At 38.8% G+C, this 23,268-nt stretch overlaps 1 protein-coding gene across 7 annotated transcripts in view; it reads left to right on the top strand.

Moving 5' to 3' along the window:
- The window catches only part of LOC121514802 (zinc finger protein 469), a 299,944-nt gene that overhangs the window by 15,702 nt on the left and 260,974 nt on the right, over positions 1 to 23,268 (top strand). For 4 of the 7 annotated variants that reach the window (XM_041795142.1, XM_041795139.1, XM_041795141.1 and 1 more), the window contains exons 2-3: positions 7,496 to 7,548; positions 7,667 to 7,731. The exons of 1 other annotated variant lie outside the window; for it this stretch is intronic. The gene's annotated coding sequence lies outside the window, so the exon portion shown is untranslated. The remainder of the gene's footprint in view (positions 1 to 7,495; positions 7,549 to 7,666; positions 7,732 to 23,268) is intronic. 2 more of the 7 variants (XM_041795145.1, XM_041795144.1) reach the window with 1 other exon arrangement.

Genomic DNA, 23,268 nt, shown 5'->3' with positions numbered 1-23,268 from the left:
ATGGGCAACACGCAATGTTGCAAATTTTGCACATTTGTGTGAGTGGACTTTTCCATCATGGGTCCCTTGGAAGTTGAGGGCTATGCCCAACTCTGAAGGAGCAACCGTGGGCCTAAATCCTTGAGAAGATATTTTGCTGTGGATAGTTGTGCAAAATCTATTTTGTTAGGCAAGACCAGATGTGAATCTGTGTCCACTGGGAAAGTAATACTCTGCTGTAACACTGCAAGGCTGGAGAGCAGATAACCAGTTTGAGAATATGTTTTTTATTAAGTTCTTAATTTTGGCTAATGCCTTGTTTCTTTTTATTTGGTACACCCAGGACTGGTCACCAGTCAATCGCAAGGCTGTCGTTTGGAGACAAAAGGGGTGACAATATGACAAAAAAAGGATTTTAAGGAGCAAAAATTGATTTAAAAAATTGCAAATAAAAGTGCTAAAAATGGTTTGAAAAAGAGGTTAAAGGGGTTAAAACTGGCAAGATGGGTAACAGACAGAAAAAGGCAGGCATTGGCAAAACAGTGAGAAAAACTAGTAAAAAGGGATTAAAAAGTGCCAAATACCAGCAAAGAGTGGCAAAAATAGGCAGAATGAAGTGCAAGGAGGTTAAAATGTGGTGGAAATGGATCTAAAGTGTTAAAAAAATTGAATAAAAAGAAAGTGGTTAAAAGTGGTTTAAAAGTGTCAGAAACAAATAATTTCAACATCAAAGCCCAATAATAGCTTGACATACTTTTCAGCTCCAAAATGAAGTAACTTTTAGCCAGGAGGCTAGCACCGATGATATTGATCCAGCGCACATAGATTTGTACCATCAGCATATCACAACGGGGGAGGGCCCATTCACTAGGTTTGTTACACATACTTGGATAAATCCCACCATGGTGGTGGGACCATGACAGCAGGAATCTCTTAAATCTCTTAGGACAGGGGTCTCAAACTCAATTAGGGTAGGGGGCCCGATTTGTCTAACGAGATGTCCTGTGGGCCGGACAATTTTTTAGCAATATCAATATGACCAACAACTGATATATAGGCTGCTGTAATGTTTATAAAGAGGAATGATCCAACATTAGATGCAGATACCATTTAATGAGTGCTGCATGTTTGCACACAAAAGGGTTAATTAGCTACTTTTGAAAGGGAATTTATTTGCAAGTATTCTAAACAGTTACGGAAAAAATATGCTGCCCTTGTAACATATGACAATTTTTACAGATTTATTTTAACGTTTTTAGAATCCACTGATGATAAATTTACAAGACTGGAATATTCAATAAAAATATACATTCGACATGACTGTTTATGGATTTAAAACAGCAACCTGTTCACAAAACCTGATCTGAGCCCTATTTCACCTGACCTGGGATCAGTTCACAGAGTCCAGAGAGAAGAAAGAGAGAGAGAAAAATGAGTAAGGGAGGGAGGGAGGGAGGGAGAGAGAGAGGAGGAGGATCCTGTGGTGATTCATGGCACTGCTGCACTTTTACGGTTTATAGCTGCACACCCTCACCTGCTTAAAACTTGACTTTAAACACATGTATGAGCCCTACAGTCATTCTTCTGCAGGTGAGTCATTTTGGACACATTTTAGCGTTGCACCAAGACCAAACATGCAGACCTCTCATGTCATAGGACAGCCTGTGTCCAATTTAGGATTAAATGTTCAGTTATAAAGTATTGTTTTTATTGTCATGAGAGGAATTTTTACCATTTGACAAGACCTGTAGTTAAATATGCCACAGGATTTATAAACCATGTGCCATTTAAACTTAAGTGATCAAGACCAAAATTTCACTTCTTGTTGACATAGAATTAAATTGTGTGTAAATAAAATTAGTTGATATTATTTTGGCATTACAGATTGAAATTATTAGGGATTAAATCAGGCAGGAGATTGAACTGAGTCGCTCACCAAAACAAGACATGGTGTCTGCGTTTGTGGCTAACGGACAGTTATGCAGGGAAAAAATCTGTCATCCTGGGCGCACCTGTTTAATCCCACTCAGGGGAAGAAGTTTGGTTTTACAAGGCAAAAACCTCTGGATGCTTTTATAGACTTATTTAAATTCCTATCTGTATCTCTGACCCTTCCTGTTACATCAGTGAGCTGTGATCACAGGTCTTCATGTCTGCATGGTTTAAAGAATGAGTTGAGGAACTGCAGCGGAGACTCTCAGACCAGCACCCTGGCGCTGCTGTCAATAAACTCAGACAGAATCCAAGTCCTGGACCAAGCAAAACTCAATGATGCCTTCGTCCGATTGTTTGTTTGTTCTGTTTTTCGGCTGCAGTGTGTTAATTAAATGCATGTTAATTGGCAGCAGCAACTGGTTGAGTTTTGTAACTGAGGCTATAGTGTGCGTGTGTTAAAGGTGCAGCCCGCACTAACACTACACTTTGATGTCAAGTGGGGGGGCCACAAAATATCTTCCTGCCCACGGGCCGCAAGTTTGAGACCCATGTCTTAGGACATGTATTTGATAAATATTTCACTATACACCTGTACACAAATGACAGAATCCTGAACATAAACACATCAAAAGATGTGGACAGGGGAGGCATAAAAGAAGAATCAAGATGAATGTGTAGCATGGAGGAGAAAGAAAAAGCCCAGGGACAGATGAGATGAAATGTTGGCACACTCACTCCTATTGTCAATTTAGAGTCCCCTATTAACCTAAGCAGAAAAAGCCAGGGGCATGCACAGGAAGAACATGCAAACTTCACACAGAAAGGCCCTCTGAGACAAGGATTGGAACCAGAAGTGTTAACCACTGCACCAGAGTGCTGCCCTCCATGAGTAAATGGTGCTGCATAAATAAACTTGTGATGCCACAGGGTTGCGTTTTCAAAGATTTAAGATCAAACTACAACTCCAGTTTACCCTCTGAAGCAAAAACCATGCTACAGAAATGATCAAATCAACTCTTTTTCAAAAAATTGCATTCTAAACATTTCTTTTTTTTTGCCTTCACACTAAAAACTGTGTTATTTAATCAACACAATTCCTGAGTTGCTGGGGTTGGGTTATATTTCTGTGTTAATTTTCTGAAATTAACCCATTTTCTGGTTGAAAGGGTAATTCCAATTTCTGGGTTGCTTGAGTTCATTATATTTCTGGGTTAACATATCAGAGTAAACCGTACTCTGGGTTAACACCCCTTCGCTCATGTCCCTTGCGGCATCCCTCCTTCCACCCCTTGTCATCTTGCACACACACACTTCGCCTGTAGCCTGGGACCATTGGGACGTTAATCATGCACTGAAGGTAAACATCTAGCATTTTGTACTGGTACACTGTAAAATCCAATTAGTTAACCTTACTTAAAAAAAATCATGCAAACCGATTGCCTTGAAAAAACCAAGTAACTTTAACTTTATGACCCTAGCAGAGTAAAATAGAGATTTTTGCGTTGTACTTAAAAAGGCTTTTTAAGTAAAGAACAACTGCACTTCAGTTCAAATAACTAAAATTCCTTTTTGTAGAGTACCTAGGTAAGGAAGTTATTAGTGCTCAAGGTTTAGTACAGACTACACTGTAAACCTGGATTTTGTTTCTACTTAAACTTTTTAGCAGGATTACTTATTCTTTTATGTTTTTCAAAAAACGTTGACATTACTAAATCAAATTCGTCATTTGTACTATTCAGCTGAAAGATGCAATGCAATGATCATCCTAAGCTGCGATAACTTAGTATGTTTAGTTCTTTAAGGGGAGGGGCTAGTTCAAAATGTTCAAAAAACCATGGGTGAGAATGTCAGTGCATCTGTTGGCACCAGCAGGCAATGCTTCTATCATGATTTCCACACGCAGCGAAGCCAATGCTTTGCCTCACCGTGTCTCCACCCCACCAGGGAGGGAGTAATTGGCTGATCTGGATCACTATCTGGAGCCAGTAATGTTTTTAGAGGGCTCTTCACTATTGGGAGATAGGGCTAATGGTGGAAGTCTGTGATTTTTGAGTGCTTTTCTAGTTTCATATTGTGGCAAGCAATGATGAGGAATGGCTCCCAGACAAGTTGAATGAGTTTCACAAGCTCTCACACAGGAAGCATGAGCAGCTATTATTTATTCTGAACCACAGATACAGTCACATATAGACAGGGTGCTCTGCAAAATTGTTCATACTTGACCTGACAAAACTTGTGATTTTCTTTTCTTTTTTTTTCATGTTTTTTTTTTTTTTCACCCAATTATTGCAACGAAACCCTGAAGAAAAAGCCTTTCTTGTGCTGATTTATTCTGCTGTAGTAAGATGGAGTTCTGTCATTGTGTGACTTACACTTATAGTGAAACAGACTCCAACAGGTGTTTCTCAACTCAAATTGAGTGCCAGTAGTTGGTTTTCATCTGTGAAAGTTCCTCTGGGAGACTTAGTGAAGTGAAAAATGATGGCGCTGATTTTGCCATCGTATGATGAAGCAAATTTTCAATCTTTGCTATTGGTTTTGGTCTAACACCACTGAAATAATCCAGCTCTCAAAATCCCTCAAGTGACTGGGTGAACATGTTTTCCTAACTCTTGATTTAAATGGCTCTTGCATGTTAACACACATAAAATATAATAGACAGGATAGATATTTCTGCTAATATCTATAAAAATAACAAAACACATTTGAGCAGGTGTTTTTTGGTGGCAACACATATAAAACACAAAAGCATTAAAATACAACATAAAACTGAATTCAGTTAGGACCACTTTATCAAGAAACACACCTGATTTGCAGCTATAAATATTTCTTTATAAGCAGTTATTAATTAGCGCTTGTGCTGTTATTTGTGTTTGACAGTATGGCTGTTCTGGGACCCCCTGCCCTTCCATGAGCCTACGTGGAAAGCATTAAGCAGGAACAGCTAACATTCCTGTCTTTGGTATGCCGATAAGGAAAGCCAAAGGCAGGCAGATAAGCAGGAGAGCATGCAGGCATCAGTGACACCAGAATACCATTGATTAAGTTAGAAGCAGGGTTAAGGAGCAGCTGGGGTGGAGGAGGGTTGCAAGAGCAGCTTGCAGAGAGAGTGGCAGAGTGTAGCCAGGCAAGAGTAGTTTAAAAAAGGCAGCACCAAGAAGAGCTAATCAGCTAGCTGTCAGCTGATGAGGGCTTGTCTGAGATCAGCTGATCTCAATTATGGCAGTGCCTGACTCTGTGGCCTGCCATAACTAATGCTGTACACTCAATAAGTAAAATACAGGGAGATTAATAAGAATCCAGCATTTGGGTGTGACACTTTTCATCCCTCACATACAGCATGAGCTCCTCTCATACCGCCATGCACTGCAAATTTGAAAATGTCCTGACATTGTATGGGTCGGATACTTCTGTGAATGGGATCGGTTCCCCTACATTTGAACAGGCTTTTTATTTCCTGCCCAGCAGTTTGAAGTCAGGAGGAGGTGATAGGATGGGGTGATTAACTTTAAAGAAAACAGTGTTTCTTATGAATAGTTATAACATGCATCATAGTCATTTATTTAATATTTACTATTACTATCCCCATGCATGCTGTGGTGATTATAACAAAAATACAGTCAACATAACTGAAGAGCTCTAGCCTCTTACCTAAGCTAGATATTCCAAATTGTGAAAGCAGGTCCAACACTAAAAATCTCACGCTTTGAGTTTCACGTGTCAAAGGCAGATCCAAAAATAAAAGGAGGTGAATATCATGAATCTTTAGAAATGTCAGGAGTTTATGGTTCATGTGTTAAAGGAGCTCTGGAATAATTGGTGAAACTCTTATCAGTCATAAATTCTCAGCAAGTCCATCAGACAGTTTAAGATTTCTCAAAACCTTTAGGATTTATTTTTATGTTTTATTTGTGTTGTGATTATTTCAACCTGACAGTGATTTATTGTATATACCTCATATTTCTGTAGCCCCTCTGTTTGGCTTTGGCACCTTGAAGTGTGTTTTACCCTGACCCTTGTTAGTCTTCATTTAAACACCCCTGTGCTGTTTTAGACCCAGATGCATGCTGCGGCTTTTCCTGTGTACATATTGCATAGCTTGTTAAAGTGGCTCAACTACTGTACTGTAATTGCCTGCAATGTCTTCCACATGTGGTTGTTGTCTTTTACCATCACAGCTTTGCAAGCTCGGGAAACTGAGATGACCTGGAGTCCCCTTGTGAGCACGAGTATCATGCTGGGTGGGGAGTGTCCTCATGTCTTTGTGCAGATATTTTAAAATGGGGTAGTTCCCTCAGCTAGAAAACTAATCAGCACATATCACAAAAGTGCAAGCAGATGATATTCTTTCTTACGGAAGAAATGATATGTTTACATTCATCAGCAGTTGGAATAGTCCATATAGACATACCAGCACTGGCCTTGACTGTTTAACCTTGAGCATAATTTGCTTTATTACCAAAACAACATGCAGCTCAGAATCCTGCATGCTGAATCCAGTTTAATAAAGTCCCCCGTGGAAAATCTAATTGCTCTTCCACATGCCACAGCACGTTTTCAAGCAATTGAGATTCAGATTTACCGCTGAAAATCAACTTTAAAAGTCATAGTTTAAAACTTTCCTTCAAGGTTTTAAGTTTCCTTTCTTCTTTTTTATGGCTCTTTTGACAAACTCCAGCAGATGATAAATCACAGATTGACACTATCCAACTGGACTGACCTCGGCTGGGATTAAAAAGGGTTCCTATTTATAAGTCAATATCAAAATTTCCATTAATGCATCCCTTTCTTGCTGCAGGCGAGGAATATGTAAGCTTCAAATGTTCCTCAACCCAAGGCTAATTCAAGGGACCTTTTCATGATGTCAGAAGCAACACCCTGTCTGCACAATAGATGCAGCATACGCACGTGTGTTGCTGTTTTTCATCCTGTGTGGAAAGTTGGATTGATATAAATGTCTTTCATTTCCTTGCAAGTCTCCAAAACTCAGAATCCCACTGCCTTTATAAAGTAGAGCTGAACTTCACCAAATATGTGACTGTTTTTTCATCTGTTATCATAATGCTTTTTATTGCTGTACTAAGTGTGCTACTTTCTCACATTAAATGCATGAATAAAAAAGAACAATGTTTAAAGCCATCTTAAGAACACATGTCCCTCCATCAGTCTATGGTGCAGGCGCACAGTCAGGATAAACAAATGTGTTTGCATTGGCTCTCTGACTCTTTGTGGATCTCCTGAGTTTGACTGACAGTGCGTGCTTTCCATGGCTTCAAGCGTCAATCCAACACATTCCAGTCCTTTGCCTTTATATCAGTGCTGGAACATGGGAATCATATTTAACCGATTATCTTTTAAAGTGCAGCTTTTGCATTCACACATGATGTGCTACAGTGACAGGGATCCAGTGTTGGACACACTGGATGGGATGGGTCGTGCTGCTCTGTTGTCATGTTGTCTGATTGATGTTTGAATTGTCGCATTGTTTATCTTGCCAGAGATATTCAGGGTTGTCATTGAACTTTGAAGTATGTCCAAGAAGCACTGAAGCAATCTCCTGTTTCATGGTTTGCTTTCCTAGGGAGAGGGAAGGCGCAATAAGATTGGGAGATTTGCCTTGAAGAAATCTTCTGGGTAATGATTTATTGTTGATTGCTCTGATGACCCCTATTTGTTTTATGTTTCTTTCATATAAATGTACAATGTCTGAGTGTTTAAAATAGCCTAATGTGTCTACTCTTATCACTAACAGGAGAGGGTTATCAAGTGACAGCAAGTGACAGCAGAGAGCAAACAACCCACTCAGGAACTCCAACAGTAAGCTGTTTTATTATTGTCACCATAATATGTTTGTGCACCTACTGTGGGTTTTATTGGAGCTGTACAGGTGTGGATGATGCATGCATCACAACTCTGTAGATGTAAACAAGTTGCATTATGATTAGCAAATACACTGTATGAACAAAAGTATCAGGCCACACCTTTTAATTATTGAATTTAGGTGTTTCAATCAGACTTGTTGCAACAGGTGTATAAAATCAAGCACCTAGCCAAACAGTCTACATTTCCAAACATTTGTGATACAAAATGGGTCGTTCTGAAGAGTTCAGTGACTTCAAGCGTGGTACTGTGATGGATGCTACCTTTTCAATAAGACAGTTTGTGAAAGATCATCCCTGCCGGGTATTCCACAGTTAACTATAAGTGATATTGTTACAAAGCAGAAGCATTTAGGAACAACAACAACTCTGTCACAAAGCGCAACAGCATGTAAAATCACAAGGTGGGGTCAGTGCTATAGCACATGGCTAGTAAAAGTTGCCAGCACTCTGCTGACTCCATAGCTGTAGAGTTGTGAACTTTCCACTTGCATTAATGTAAACACAACAACTGTGTGGAGGAGCTTCATGGACTGGGTTTCCATGGCTGAGCAGCTGCATGCAAGCCTCACATCACCAAGTCGAATGACAAGTGTTGCAAGGGCAATCTTAATGCTTCAGCATACAAAGACAATTTGGACAATGCTATGCTTCTAACTTTGTGGCAACAGTTTGGAGAAGGCCCTTTTCTGTTCCATCATGACTGTGCCCAAGTGCACAAAGCAAGGACTATAAGAACATGGTTTGATGAGTTTGGTGAGGTAGAACTTGACTGGCCCACACAGAGTCCTGACCTCAACCCCATCAAGTATCTCGGAGATGAACTGGAGCAGAGTCTGTGAGCCAGGCCTTCTCATCCAACATCAGTGCCTGACCTCATAATTGCTCTACAGAATGAATGGGCACAAATTTCTAGTGTATGTGCCATGATGCAGAGCTAATATAACTTATTAATATACTGTATGTGGTGTGTTATAGTTTCAAGACTGAAACTAATACCATTTACATTTATATGTCGTGTGCATGGAAAATGACTCAGGCTGTCCCTCTGAGAGGATAAAAGCTAAATACATTTAGATTTTTCTATTAATAGTCATGTTTTAAAACTTTGTGGAAGTTATTGTGAGTAGTATCTCGCCCAATGGATCTCAATGGATTGTGGGATATACATACAAAGTTAAAAATATACAGACTTCCTTTTTTGTCTCTGTATATAAAGGGTTCAATCAAATGTCAGGGGGCAGGAACATATCTTTGTTACCAACTATATACCCAAAATCACAGTTCTTCACTAACTTTATGTTTTAACACACAATCAGGAAGCTATTTGTGGCACTTTTTACATCTATACATCTAAATAAGTCTTTCAGGAATATATGTGAAATCCCTTTACTTCTCTGAGAAGTATTTGAACAAAAATAAATGTCTTTTCCCCATGATTTATTCACATACTGTCACATGTTAAGAGCTGAGGAGAGGGATTTATCTTGAGAGAGTGCAGCTTTAGCAAAGCGTTTTAGATTTATTGTGAAGACGCTGACATGAGTCTTTTTCAAAGATGAATTTTCCGTCTGTGATGAGGAACATTGTGTGCGCATGTTACAGAACTGTGTTTGGCTCAGCCAGTTGTACTTAGAAATATTCTGTTGCTCTGAATGTGCCGCAGTGATTCTTTTTGTTTTTGTTGAATTTTATTAACAGGCAGCTTCACACACTGCTAAAACCGTCACACAGTTCATCATACATGTTCAGTAAAGGGAAGTTACTGTACAGGTTTGAACTGGAGACTCTGTCTGTGGTTCTTAGCCCAGCCACTAGGGGGCAGTGATATTGTAATGGTAGGCTGCTGAAACAGGAGGAGGATGATCTGCCCACAGGTGATCTTGTTTGTTTTTAGCTGGTTAAAGTGATTTTAAAAACCATTTTACCTTGTCCATGAATTCTTTCTTTAATCTGCCTCTCTTTTCATAAACTCCTATTTTCATGCTGCCATGTGTACCACATTCTTTGTTGAGCTTCACATTTGAATCTGATTTTACAATACGCCTCGGAGAGCTGTTTGTATGCTAATCACTCTGAATTTCTAAATTACTACCAGGATGTGCCCCTGTTCTCCTGAGAAAACACAAATCCTGAAGTTTGCAGGTAACTGATTAGGTTAAGTTGGGGGAAATCCACAGAATATGAACTCCAGCTTTCAGATCAGTTTTAAGATCTGCCTTTAGGCTTTTATGGTCCTTCTCCCTCTAAAACACAGCATTCTGTTTTAAATAAAGAAATGATTTCCTTCTCAAGCTATGGAGATTAATTTAGCAAAAAAATATCTCTAAATGAAGGGATTACTCTTAAATTAAGCACCTCTTCAGTACAACAACTCTAAGCTCCAAATGTATTTGTCCTTTTTTTAAATGTAAATCATCACATTGTACTAAGTATAAGCCACATTAACTTTGCAAGTCCAGATACACATCTTATTTTAAGATAAGCAAAGGTAAGGCCTGAATTTGGTTATAGCAAGAAAAATAGTTGTAGAGCTTCTTGAAATGAGATATAATGCCTAAGTTCATAAAACTTAACAATCAAGTAAAGGTCTGAAATAACAACTTCACTTTCTGTGCAATTGCATTTATTGCATTTATTATGACTTCTCCCTGTTTTTTTTTACAGTGATACTCCTTTTTACATCTCCTTTCACTGAAGCAAATCTTGGATGACTAAGTGGATAAGGCAAAATGATTGTTCACTGTGATATAAAATATTTCACCTTTTACTTTTGCCTTTAGCTATTTTTGTAACTTTTTCAATCTGTAGCAGGTTTTTTTTTTCCTAGGTTAAAGTGATGCTGTTGCTGACCAGAAAGTTCTGTTTTCTTTAAACAAAGCAAAGAACAGTTAAGGACTCTCATCATACATTTTACCATGTTTTTGCAGAGTGGATATACAGTTCGACTAGGCAGAGAAGGCTCTGCCTAAAAGATGCTCCCTGGGTTAGTCAAGCAGCATGCTCGGACTCATAGGGAGTGCATAGAAACACCCGTATGGATGTATGCATTAATGACAATGCTAGTGAATATAGTAAAATTAGTTCAAAAGCATTTAATCCATAGTAGCATGAATCTCAATATGAGGTTGCAACAAGCTTTATGCTCTAAAGGAGGAGGCTGGGGTGGAGAAAGAAACAGGCAATGATGCAAAGGTACAATGAAAGAATACACAGTACACAGAAATAGATTAAGTAAAAGCCAGATCTAACAAGTAGGTCTTAATTTGCTTTTTAAAGGAATCAACAATGTCTACTGATCTCAAAGCCGATGGAAGACACTTCCAGAGAGTTGGAGCAGTGACCTTAAATGCACAGTCTCCTTTGGTTTTAAGTCTGGAGTGTGGAACAACCAACAGACCCTGATCAGAAGACCCAAGAGTCCTGCTAGGATTGTAAGGTTTTAAGAGTTCTGAAAGGTAGGCTGGTGCCTGACCATGCAAGGCTTTAAAAGTAAACATAACGATCTTAAAATGTATTCTCATACATGTGGATGCGCTGCACCGTGGCACTACCCTTCTGCTCTATTCCAGGCTGTGGCTGGCAGAGTGTTTTCCTGAGAGAACAGCTGCTTGTCCATCCTTGCTGCTGTAGTTGCAACCTTGGTTTTTTTGGTTAGTGTTTATGTGTTTATTTTCAACATGCCATTAAAAATAAATTTAACTGCAATGATTGATGATTAAAACATGAATTTTATACAAACACGTACAAATTGAAGTTTTTTGCAGAGTAAGCATTTTATTGATAGCAAAAAGGCTTGAGGCATTTAATTGAAACACCAACTGTCTCAACAATGTAATTTTGAATTTGCTTAAACTAATACCAAGGGTATATATTTTGTCATTAACAATTATTCAGATACTTTAATTCCTCATATACTGTATATCATTACTTTGAAGAAACTTTAAGATCATTGTAACAAATGTACTTTTTAGTGCTCTTCTGAGTCAGATAATATTTCAATAATCATACTCCAAACACAGTCCCATTAATGGTTGGGATTTCAGTTAAAATTTGATTGACCCTTATGTTAATTTTGACTGTTTAAAAAAGAAAAAAACAATGATATATGTACTTTTCCATAGATTCCTACCATCTCCTTTTTAAGTACCCTTCCTGTTCAGCACTTACAATGAAATAAGGGGTCGACTCAAGGATGCTTAACCTTGCAAAGCAGATGGATACACCCCTTTCTGTGTTTCTCACTTGCGAATCCATCTTGCAAAGATTCCATCTGAACCTGTTTGGGTACGGTTAGAAAGAGACAGGACCAGTCAGCGACGAGGGACAGTACTTTCAAGTGACGTATGCAAGCAGCAACAAGAGGCCGGTGCAATTATGGCGGGAGACATTAGCGTGGATGCTACTAAAGTGTAAGTTTTATCAGAAGTTGACGACATTTCTTCGTTAAAAGACCTAACAGGACCACATGTATGATTATTTGCTGCCATTAAAAAAAATCAATGGTCAAATACTCCTGTAATCATAACTAAAATTAGGTCAAAAACACTTTTTTACTCAAAAACAAGTAATAATCTGAGTGAGGTACTTTGACCATAACTGTAAATAAAAGTGTAACATTTTTATGAATAAGTACTTGTTCATGAGTATTAAGGAGAGGCTGGTGAAAGTTATGCAACACAGAAACTGTTGACACTAAATGCTATCATGCTTTAAAAACAGAGAAACCAGACTCTGACCCATGAATACAACAAACGCATATCCTAAACAAAGAAAACACTAGGGTTAAGCTCTCTTTAGAATACACCAGCCTGGGCACTTAACATTTTTTTAACCTAAAACATTCAGACTTGTGTTTTTTTAACACTCCAAAGCTTAGGTAAGACACAGAAGTAAAAGTTTCCATGCCACTGGGCTCAGAGCTACAATAATAAAAGTTCACATTTAAAAAAAACACAACAAATGTTGTGAAGTGAGCAACTCTGCTGCTACTGCAGCACAACAAGTACAAACTTTATCCAGTGTGGTATGTTTGTGCATGTCTTCTGTGTGCTGAGGCTGTGTCAAAGCCCTTCACAGTGATAGTCTTGTTAATGATAGCACTGCTGACAGGAGGCAGAGCTTTAAATGTTGCAGTGTGGTCTTCAAAAAAGGGCCCTGTATTACCTCTCCTTCTCAATGCATCATTACCCCAATGTGAGCAGTGATTTATGAGCTCCGCTACAAATGCTGGGAGCAGTTCCTGTCTGGGGGCTGACATCCACCCACTGATTGCTACTATTTTTCTGTGTGCATGTGTGTTTGTGTGTGTGGGCATGACAAAATAGGAGTGGGACTGCTGTAAAGGTTTGTTAAAGCCAATATGAGCATGTCTCTTTCAGTGTGTATGTGCGGGTGTGAGAGTGTTTTCCTTTCTGCATGTGTGAGACCTGTGTGCTGTAACGTCTAAAGTTTCACTCCTGGTAACTGGATACAGTAATGTTTCACTCTGCTGGGTGCTGATGGATTGTGTTTTAAACAGAGCAAAGTGAACTCCAAAAATAAACAGCTTTGAGGGCATTGCTGTAATGCCACCACCTACACTTTAGCAAGCTGCTAATGGGTCTGATTTTGGAGATATAATCTTCGAGAGAAAAGAACCCATTGGCAGGAGTAGCACCTTAATGTTTTCTTAGACTTGTCGAGCTAATGTGCTCAGCTTTGTGTCTTTTGTTTTGGGATTACCTCCGTCCTGCATCTCAGGCGAGGTTGAACACGCTGCTGTTTGGACAGGTCTGTGTTGTACTCCAGCCATGATGAATCTCAGCCAGCATCATCCACTGGCAGCATGAGGATAGATGCATATCTCTCTACGTGTGCATGTATGTGCACGGTTTAGATGTACAGATGAGTGCTTGAAGTGTTCATGGACAGATTTGTCTCTGCAGATGGTTTTATCATAAATAAGTTTAATAGTTTATTGTCATGAAAACATCACAGTCATTAATTTTGCAAATGACAGTGGAGGTTTTTAGTATTCAGCATTAAACTGTGTTTGTGTACATATCTGTATAATCAAAACTTGTTGTGAAAAGCTAATCTTTTTTGCCTTTAATACATGTTTAAAGCCTGGTACACACTAATAGATTTTTGAAATATTAACAGATTTTTTTTGGCAACATATAAAGGTACATATAACAGTTTTGTCCTTATACTGTGTGGTGTGCAATGAGATAACAAACATGGCAAACCATCCACTAACAGATTCATTCTTCATCAACCAGAGTCTCCTCTCTCAAAACTGCAAATCTTGCACAGTAAAATGCAACTTCAGAGTTAACAAGCTAATGTGGCTAGCTGTTAGCTAACTCCTTCATCCATTGCAATAGCAACTCCTTCCCTTGTCAGTCAACAAAAAACTGGTACTTCATTTCTGATATCCATGTAACTTTATGCTTCACATTAACTATCATTGCCATGGCTGTGTTTGATGTGCTTCCTCCTAAGGCCATCTTACTTCCCGATTGGCTGTTTTTCTGTTACACATAAAAATCTTGCTCATTCCTGTAACACCTGCAAATGTAAAAACTGCCCACAGACATAATGAACCTCAAACTTAATGCAAATCTTAAGCTTTTAAATGTTATGATTGCACAAAAGTAATAAGATTCCAACAAACGTAATAGCAGTTCCATACTGCAAATGTAATAACTATTATGTCTGCAGGGATTTTTTTATTATTATTATTATGTTTCTGGGAAGAAGAAATTATCATTTCTCAAAGTTGTATTAACTTCATAAAAATGTAATGAAAAATGAAAGTTGAAGTCGTCTGTTGCAGTCTTTTTATAACTGCCATGAATTAAAGTCAGCTCAAGCTCAAGCCACATCAAACAACAGAGTCATGTTTATTTTTATTTTTATTTTAAAACAATGGTTTAGCCATGACTCTTAGCACATGTTTTTAAAGGAGAGGATTGATAACAATCCTCTTGAATTAAGCCCTCAGAGGGGCTTCATCTGATCCAAATATAAGTAATTTTACAGTTTATAAAGACCTGACAAAAATATAACTTTTTTCACACTTGAACAAAACTGACAGGACAAGGCTGAGCTGGCTCATCAAGGTTTGATGTCTCTCTGTTTTAAAGCAAGTTACTGTGTCTTAAACAAAGGCTACATGTGACAAACTTCCGGAGACTAAAAACAAATTTTGTGTGGACGGGGATTTCAAGTCATTGTAAACGAATACATCTGGCTGGGTGAACAAAGTTTTTGTTCCTTTATTCTAATTTCCTCAGGGCGCTGTTTCGACACGTCTTAATCCACTTTGCTAGGATTCATGTTCCTACCATTGTTTAGAAACTCTGATAAAACCACTTCCTGTTTCATGGCAAACAAAAAATTGCCATGACTGTTTACGGATGTGAGCTTGAACACACGGGCAGTTGTAAAAAAGCTTCAGCAAACAACAGTGACTGCAAATATTTAGCTTTCATGTTCATAGTACATTTATAAAAGCTGAAGATTTTACCTTCCTATTAATTGTAATTAATGTCTGCAAATGCAGGAGTTATGTTTGTTTATGAGATGTTTATTATGAGATGGTACTGATTCCTTCACACATAAATGCAAATAGAAATCTTAGGCATCCAATGAAGGGGGATTTCTTGGTTAAAATAAATGAATGAATGAGTAAATTCCCCAAAATGTAAATAACTACTGTTATTGCACAATTGCATACTATGCCACTGTTTTTTCTGCAGTTTTGACCATAAGATGGTCATGGTCACATCCCTTTCCTGGTCACCTGTCAAATGAACTATATGTCATTTTTAAAACTTTGGTGCATTTTGATGTAATTAATCAATATAATTACAAAAATTGTATTATTTTAAAATGCAGTATTGAAAAGTTCCAAACATTTGGAAAACTTCCCATATTATTTGGGAAAGCCACCAAATTAATGACAATTTTTACTCCTTTTTTAGCATGGGCAAGAGAGACATCCACAGTAAATCCCTCCAGTCCAGGTAATGTTTGAGGCTGGACGTCTTATACCAAAAATGATGAAGATTTTCTGCAGGCTTTTGCTGCTGATATCCTGTACTCCTGATATCTGGAGTTGATGGTTGTGATGTGCTACCTAATCAACAGTAAGCCTTCGCACACATGGCTCACCTGACATCATCAAGTGAATCGTTTCAAGAGTGGTGTTATTTGAGCATCTTTATGCTAAGTACTGCTGATGAATTCTGGCAAAAGAGCAGAAATATGAGAAGTTTAGCACACAGAATAAGGCCAGGTGGGACCATTAAAAAAAAAAAAAAAAAAGGTTTGGCTCAAAGGCAAGAAGGTTCTGAGGAGAACAGGACATCTCCCTGCTTATCATAGGCTTGAGTTTGTTTAAAGCTTTTATGTTACAGATAGTAAAACTATGTTTTCAATAGTTTTGCTTCATTGGCTCAAAGGAAATGGCAGGTGTTCAGAGAGCTTGAATCAAAGTTTTGGTGTTTAGTAATCATTGTGTTTCCCTGCTGTCTCTCGTCTCTCCCTCTTCATATGTGTGTTTGTGCGTCTGAATATGGACCACCCAAAGCCTTTGAGGTCATAACAATAACATGTCCACTTCCTTCCACTGATACAGCGGCGCACTGTTCCAGTCGAGGGGCTGTAAAGGAGATAGACGTTATCAGTACACATCACAGTAACAGCAGCCATATTGTTTGGTTGCCTTGTCACAGCTGTGAGGAAGTTAGACTCCCTCCCAGTGCTTTTATCCATGTATTCACAATCCCATATATACAGTAAAAGCTCTATATTTAGTTTGAGAAGTCTGGAGTTCTTGAAAGCACAGCACAGCTTGGCGTGTTAATCCATCCTCCAGCAGATGTTCATGCTCCATGTTGCAGTTAGTCTTTTTTTTCTGAAACCTTGCTTGCAAAATGTGGTGTTTTGAAAAAGATTCTTTTACTGTTTCTTCTCTCTTTTTTAGTTTAAACTTCTGCACAAACAAATTCCTCTGGTTAGATGGCATTTTCATTTTTGTGATTCTTTATTTGGGAATCTCTCCTCCTGGTGAGCAAAAATACACTGTGGTAATTAATATGATAATATGTGTGGTGGCATAATTTTTTCCAGGCATCACTGTAAGCCATGTTATATTGAGGTCTGAGTGAGGTTTTAGCTGGAAACACTGAGGAGAGGCCGAGTACAGTGTGTCTCTATGTGCTTTGCCAGTTAAAGGGGGGGTATTATTTGTTTTTTGGAGAGAAGGGCGCTTAACAAACAGTATGAAATATGCTTATTTGCCCAGATAACTTAAAATTTAGCTCTGTGTATGCAATGCTTGGTGGTGTCAATTGGTTCAGTTCACCCTCAACTCTCAATTCATCCATGAAAAACATCCCAGCATGCACTCATAATATGGGAGACACAGGAACTATACTGTACTTCAGCTCCTTGATTTATTGCACTGCACAGTTTAGCCTGAGGAATCAAGGGTGCTAATGTGTTTGATCAAAAGGGAATTCCTTTGCGGAGCTTCTTATGCTTTGAGACTTTGTTTTCGGATCACTCAGATTGGTTTCCCAACATCTAAACCCTCACAGCCTGTTTATGTGCGCGGGGGCTGATTTATGGTGTTAAATGACAGTGAAGCTCTCATCTGTGGTTAAACTGGGTGCAATACACCACTCAGATGCCAGTCCCCAAGTCTGTCTAGACGGGGTAAACACTAGTCTTTATAGACCTGCCGGCTGACAATCACTGATGATTAGGTTTATGGGATATGAGGGGGCCGGGTCAGTTAAAATGATTGACAGCTAGTGGTGTTCTTTGCGTATGTTTGTCAGGGGGATGGGGTGAAAGATCAGGAGCGGTGTCTTTATCACTTCACGGCTGAGGTAAAGCACCTTCAGGGTGAATGTGAGAGCATAAACGCTAACACAAATACTGCTCTTGATTTTTATATGGAGGTACAGTGATGTAAAAGGTATTTATCCTCGCTGTACTCCTGGGTTATGAAGGAACCATTTCCCACAGCCAAAACCAACATCCATAACACAGCTGATGAATCATTCTGGTTCGAAGGCAGATAACAAAGACCCTGGGACACTTCCCAGGGAAGAGGGTGTTGGATTTGATTTGCTTTAAGATCTCCAGATCCAGTGTCTTCTATGCTGGTGTGGTTGAATTTGCTTTAGACTGGGAATGGTGATTGAGATTATTCTTGTTATTTATGTGTTGTGCTTGCAAAGCTGCAGTGATCTTTGGAAAAAGGGGAGATTCTCGGGGGACACCATAAAAACCCCATCATAGTACTGGCGCTAGATAACAGGTATCTATTGTGTCATTGTTCATGGACACAGATGTGTAGATGTTTGTAATTTTAGTGCTCTCAGTGAAGTTTTTTTGTTCATCCAGAATGTTTTTAATGACCATGCCTCCCAACAATCTTTGATTATTTATGTTAGCATTTGCACTGCAGCTGTACCTTTATTTTTATGCGACTCAAGTTGCTAATAATCATTTTTGAATTTTTATTTATTCTTTAGTAGCTGCAATAATAGATTAAGTGGTTATGAAACAGTCCTATTTTACTATTGATGACTCTATATGAACTACATATCAATGACATTATAACTTTAAACAGCTGATGTTTACATTTTACAAGGCAAGTTTGCATTGTTGTAATTTGTTGATATTTATAATAAAGTAAGAGGAGAATCTTCTTAAGATGGTTTCATTTTTCCATATTGAATACATATTTTAATATGATTTTAACCAGCCATATCAGAGTTAGAAACTAAAAGTACAAAAAGTAGGAAAGAAATGGTTTAGCTTTCTTTAATCCATTTTTAGGCTGAGGTCCCTTGCTGACATGGTCTATGTCTATTGTAGGATAATAAATATCAGTCAGTGGAAATACACGGCACCCCTTTACATTAAGCCTTTAGTTAGTACTAAATTTTATTGTCCAAATTACTGTGAACAGGCCATAGAGGTAGAGGTGAGCACCGCTGTGGAACTGACCAATGATCATGATCATGCTTGCTTCGCTACTGCTCTAATATGCTTCGGCTTTTGCTTAACACTAACATTACACTAGGAAATATTAAACAATAGAAAGTCCTGACCAACAAAATCTTTTTGTTTTAGTCTTGATTGTCAAACATATGTCCAAATATTAATGGAGCCATCTCACGAACTATTAGAAATGTCTACCTTCTATACAAAATGAGAAGCATAAAGACGATAAGGATTCATCATGCGGCATAATGTTCCACTTGGCCATGCTTTCTCACCGCATCCACTCTTTACTGCGCCTTTAATGTGTGGACTTGTTTTTTGTTCAATGGATTATTTTCCCATGCCTTCTGAGATATGCAAGAACATCCAGAGCATGACCAGGTTTGTGTCAGTCCTCCTTCCTGCTCTCAAGTGGCTCACTTGCCACATCTACACATTACTTCAACCTCAAATTTTGGCTTAAACATGCCTAAAATTTCTGCACAGTTCTGTACATCCTGAACCAAACTGAAGTTGCATGTGTGCATCACAACACTCTGGTTATACAGTGTAAAGAACATGCTCTGTCAACTGTAGTCTGTCCTGCACTGTGCAAGCGAAGCAGCTCAGAGAACTCAGTGTGATGTCCTTCATGTACAAAAACTTTCTTGTCATTCCTCTGTAACGACAATTTCACTTTCAAAGTTGTACCACCAACCCACACTTGTCCTTGTCCAAAACTACAAATGTTGGCTGCAGAGTTTATTCTGCAGCAGTGTTGCGTAGTGTTACTTTTAAAACTTACCTGTTGCATACCTGTGTTACAAACTGAGAAAATTATGGAGCATTTTGCATTCCCAAAGATAAAAACGACTCTTAGTCAACTGTACATCTGCCTTTCAAAGTGTGGACTGTCTCTTCATTCCACAGCTGTTTTTATTGCCCATAATTGTCACTCTGCAGCTTGATAGCATCACTAATAAACATAAAACCTTCACAGATCTTTTAATAAGCTCACTATCTTGCAACAAAGTGAGCAGTGGGAAACACAATTATGCAAATGTGTCATACTGAATTATTGGAATGGCTGCACAGCTGTCTCAGTGAGAACACTACAGCATGAGCTTTTTGTTGTATTTTTCCCTTTAACCCAAAAATTCAACATAAGTGTATAATTCAACTGTGTCATGCTGTCCTCTGCCATCTTACTCACTCAATAAGCTAGCGACACACGTGCACTGACACAGCTGTGTTTACCCTCTGCTGGCAGATCTACATGCCAACAGGTAAGAGAGAAACAGAAACAGTGCAGATGCTTCAGGGATCTTTCCTTAATAGATTTTTTTTTTTTTTCATAACAGATTATTCTTTAAAAAAAAAAAAAAAAAGGTTTCCCAAAAATGATTCTGGTTCTGGTCGAGATTCCTGCCTGCTAAAGGGAAAGTTGTTATGCCACTGTAACTAGGTTAAATACGAGTGCCAAGTCCAAGGTGATAAGCGCTGGTCTTTATGATAATAGGCTACATCAGAGGCTAAGGTCTAGACCTGCCCTCTTTGTAAAGTGTCTTGAAATAACTTAAGTTATGAATTGGGGCTATACAAACAAAAATTGATTGACTGATTGACTTTACTCCTTAGAACAAAAAGTAATTTGAGTACTCTAATGGTTAACTTTGTGGTGTGTTACCCCCAGCACTGGTCTACGTAGAGTTGTATGAAGCAACAGAGACCTCAATAGTCCATTCAGGCGTCTGTGCTGATCAACATACTGGGAAAGCTACTGTGTATGTCAGAAGTCCAGTTAGCAACACTAACATCAGCACAGGTTTGTCATCCACCGTTGCCATGGAAATGAAAGTGAGAACAAAGCTCTACAGTGACAGCGAACAGGAGAAACCAGTGCACAGTGCGACCTAAATAGCCCTAAACTCAGTTTCCTCATTTACATGTAAACATGGTAAACTAAGTTTATAAAAGATGGAAAAAGTTTCTGGAAAAACTGAGTATTCAGTTTCCTTAAACGCTGTTTGCCTGTGTACCAAAGGCCAAAAGGCACAGAAAAACCTCTGTTTATGAAAAAATCTGAGGCTCCCTCTAATTAGATCTAATTAAAACACTTCTTCAGATACTTTATTGTGTATTACTTTATTATATGAGAATGGATAGGGTTTTGGAGACATCAGTTTTCTGAAAATCAGAATCAGATTCCAGTTTTACTTCCAAGTACATTTTCACATGTCCCTGGCCAAAACCTCATATCTCCAAGATCACCACTTTCCAGGGTATGAAGAAAACGCTGAATTTCTCAAATAATTTAACACTGAATAGCCATAGTCAGAATCCTTGTGACACTTTTTTTGGTTAAAATCTTTAAAAACCCATTGACAGATGTAAAGGGTGACCGATGGCACTGATTTATGAAAAAAAATTATGATAAAGGAGATCCAAGGTTTTGGCCTGATGCCAGCGATATGAGGGATCTGACTTGTTTGGATGCTAAATAAACAACAAAAAATAAAACTAACAAGAGGCTAAAAGACAGCAGTACTTTGACAGGGAACTTGAATATGCCAGCAGAATGTAAAATAGAATATAGGGTACAGAAAGAAAACAAGATTGTAAGAGGGTGAGGTGGAAGAGCTGAGAGCTTCACTACAGTTTGCTGTGTGCACATGAGGGTGAATGGCATCACTTACAGATTCCTGCAGAAGGAGTTTAACGTCCAGTAACTGTAATCTGCCTGGATCTGATTAAACCAACATGCCAAAACACAAGGTGGTTATTGCTTTGAAATGTGGTGTAACAAAAGTCTGTTCTGCACCACCAGTGCAGTGTGTTTCATCAATCACACACTTTAAGCTGAGAAACTAGATTGTGTAACAGCTTATCTTCTATCTCATTTGTGTGTGCATGTGCAATATTTCCTGTTTTAGGCTCTGGATTCTTATTTTGAAGTAAACTTGATTGACAGAACAGAAAAATGCCTTCCATTGTAAGAGATGAATGAGCAAATAGAATACATCCTGTTTGGGAGGAGATGTGCCAAGGGAAGCTTTGGTTAATCGGTGCTGCCAAGTCTGTGCCATGGTGAGTCATAATCTCTATAAACAGATATCTGCACATGAATGCACAACCTGTCGGCAAGGGACCAGATATTTGGTATTTTTGGAAGCGATCTTGTTTCCATTTGTGGACTATCTGAGTAATATTAAACAATCACAATTGAGAAGACTTTGCTTTTTTTCCTCGGAGGAAAACACTCTGTGGAGAACAAAAGAGGCGGCACACATTGGCAGACTGGCAGTCTTGGAAATCCTCCACTATTGTTTGGCGAGCATTTAGCTTGGGAAACAGATATCTGTACATGAATACAGAGGAAATCCAGTCAAGGATGCGATCTTTACTCTCAAACTCTTTTCTTGCGTGTCAAGTTGCAGTCCGATTGTAAAGCGTGACCATGGTTTGGAGGAAGAAATCTTGGCTTGAATGTCTGGTGGCTACAAAGGGAGCCCCAAAATACTGGCTGTCACCCCAAGAGGCTAAATATTAGACAGATGATAGCTAGTTTGTTCTGAGAGTGCTGTGTAGGCAATAACTTTGAGATCAGTATCAGAGTCTAACCATACTGCCAGAACTATTTAGCACCTTTCCTAGCATTACTAATCTGCCTGCGTGTGTGCAAAGAGCCGATCTGGGTTCAAGATTTGGTTTAAAAAATCTTTCCCTGTTGGTTTGCCAGCCTCATTCTCCATTTGACTGATGGGAAGAGGAAGTGAGAGGTGAGTGAGGGGAAAGGAGGGTGGGGGTACCTGTGCTAAACTTGGACTATCAGTCTTAAAATAGCACTTTGTGGTGTCAGAGATATTAGTGTAATTTTCTGCAGCTGGGGGTTAACTAGTTCACTGCACATCCCTGCTCTGCCCAGAGTTGGGCCTGTAGGGCTTGGCATTGGCAGCTAATACTGGCTTTCTATGATACTTGGCATAAACAGGGAAGCCAAAGGGTTTGTCTCAGGGTAATAGAGATTAACCTGACAGTTGTATTCACAAGAACAGTGAAGGCAGAAGAAGAGGATTCACATACCTTGGCATGCACCTCCATGCTCAACATTCTGCGTCTTTCCAGTTTGTATTTATCCTATATCAAACAGGATTAGATTTTTAATCCTGTCTTATTTATTTGTTTTTTTTAAATCTTTTTGCATTCAGATTCCTGCTTGTTATTTTGATATTGTACAAGACTGAGCAATTTGTCTTTTGTCCACAAGGGGGTAGACATTCAGTGCACATATGGAACTGTTTTCACTGTGACTGAGGACACTGTGTATCCTCTCTTAAGCTGACTGTCTTCATGCTGTGTTTGGGTTTCACTCCTACATAAATACAAAAAGAAAAATCCTCATAAAACCCGTCTGCACAGTCATGTCACTCACAGCACTAAAGTGCACTTCAGCGCAATACATTGTGACAGGGAGGACTTGAAACTC

The sequence above is a fragment of the Cheilinus undulatus genome, linkage group 9 (genome assembly GCF_018320785.1).
Source record: "Cheilinus undulatus linkage group 9, ASM1832078v1, whole genome shotgun sequence".
Taxonomy (NCBI): domain Eukaryota; kingdom Metazoa; phylum Chordata; class Actinopteri; order Labriformes; family Labridae; genus Cheilinus; species Cheilinus undulatus.
The sequence above is the reverse complement of the archived record's forward strand: the minus strand, read 5'-3'. Positions and strand labels throughout refer to the sequence as shown.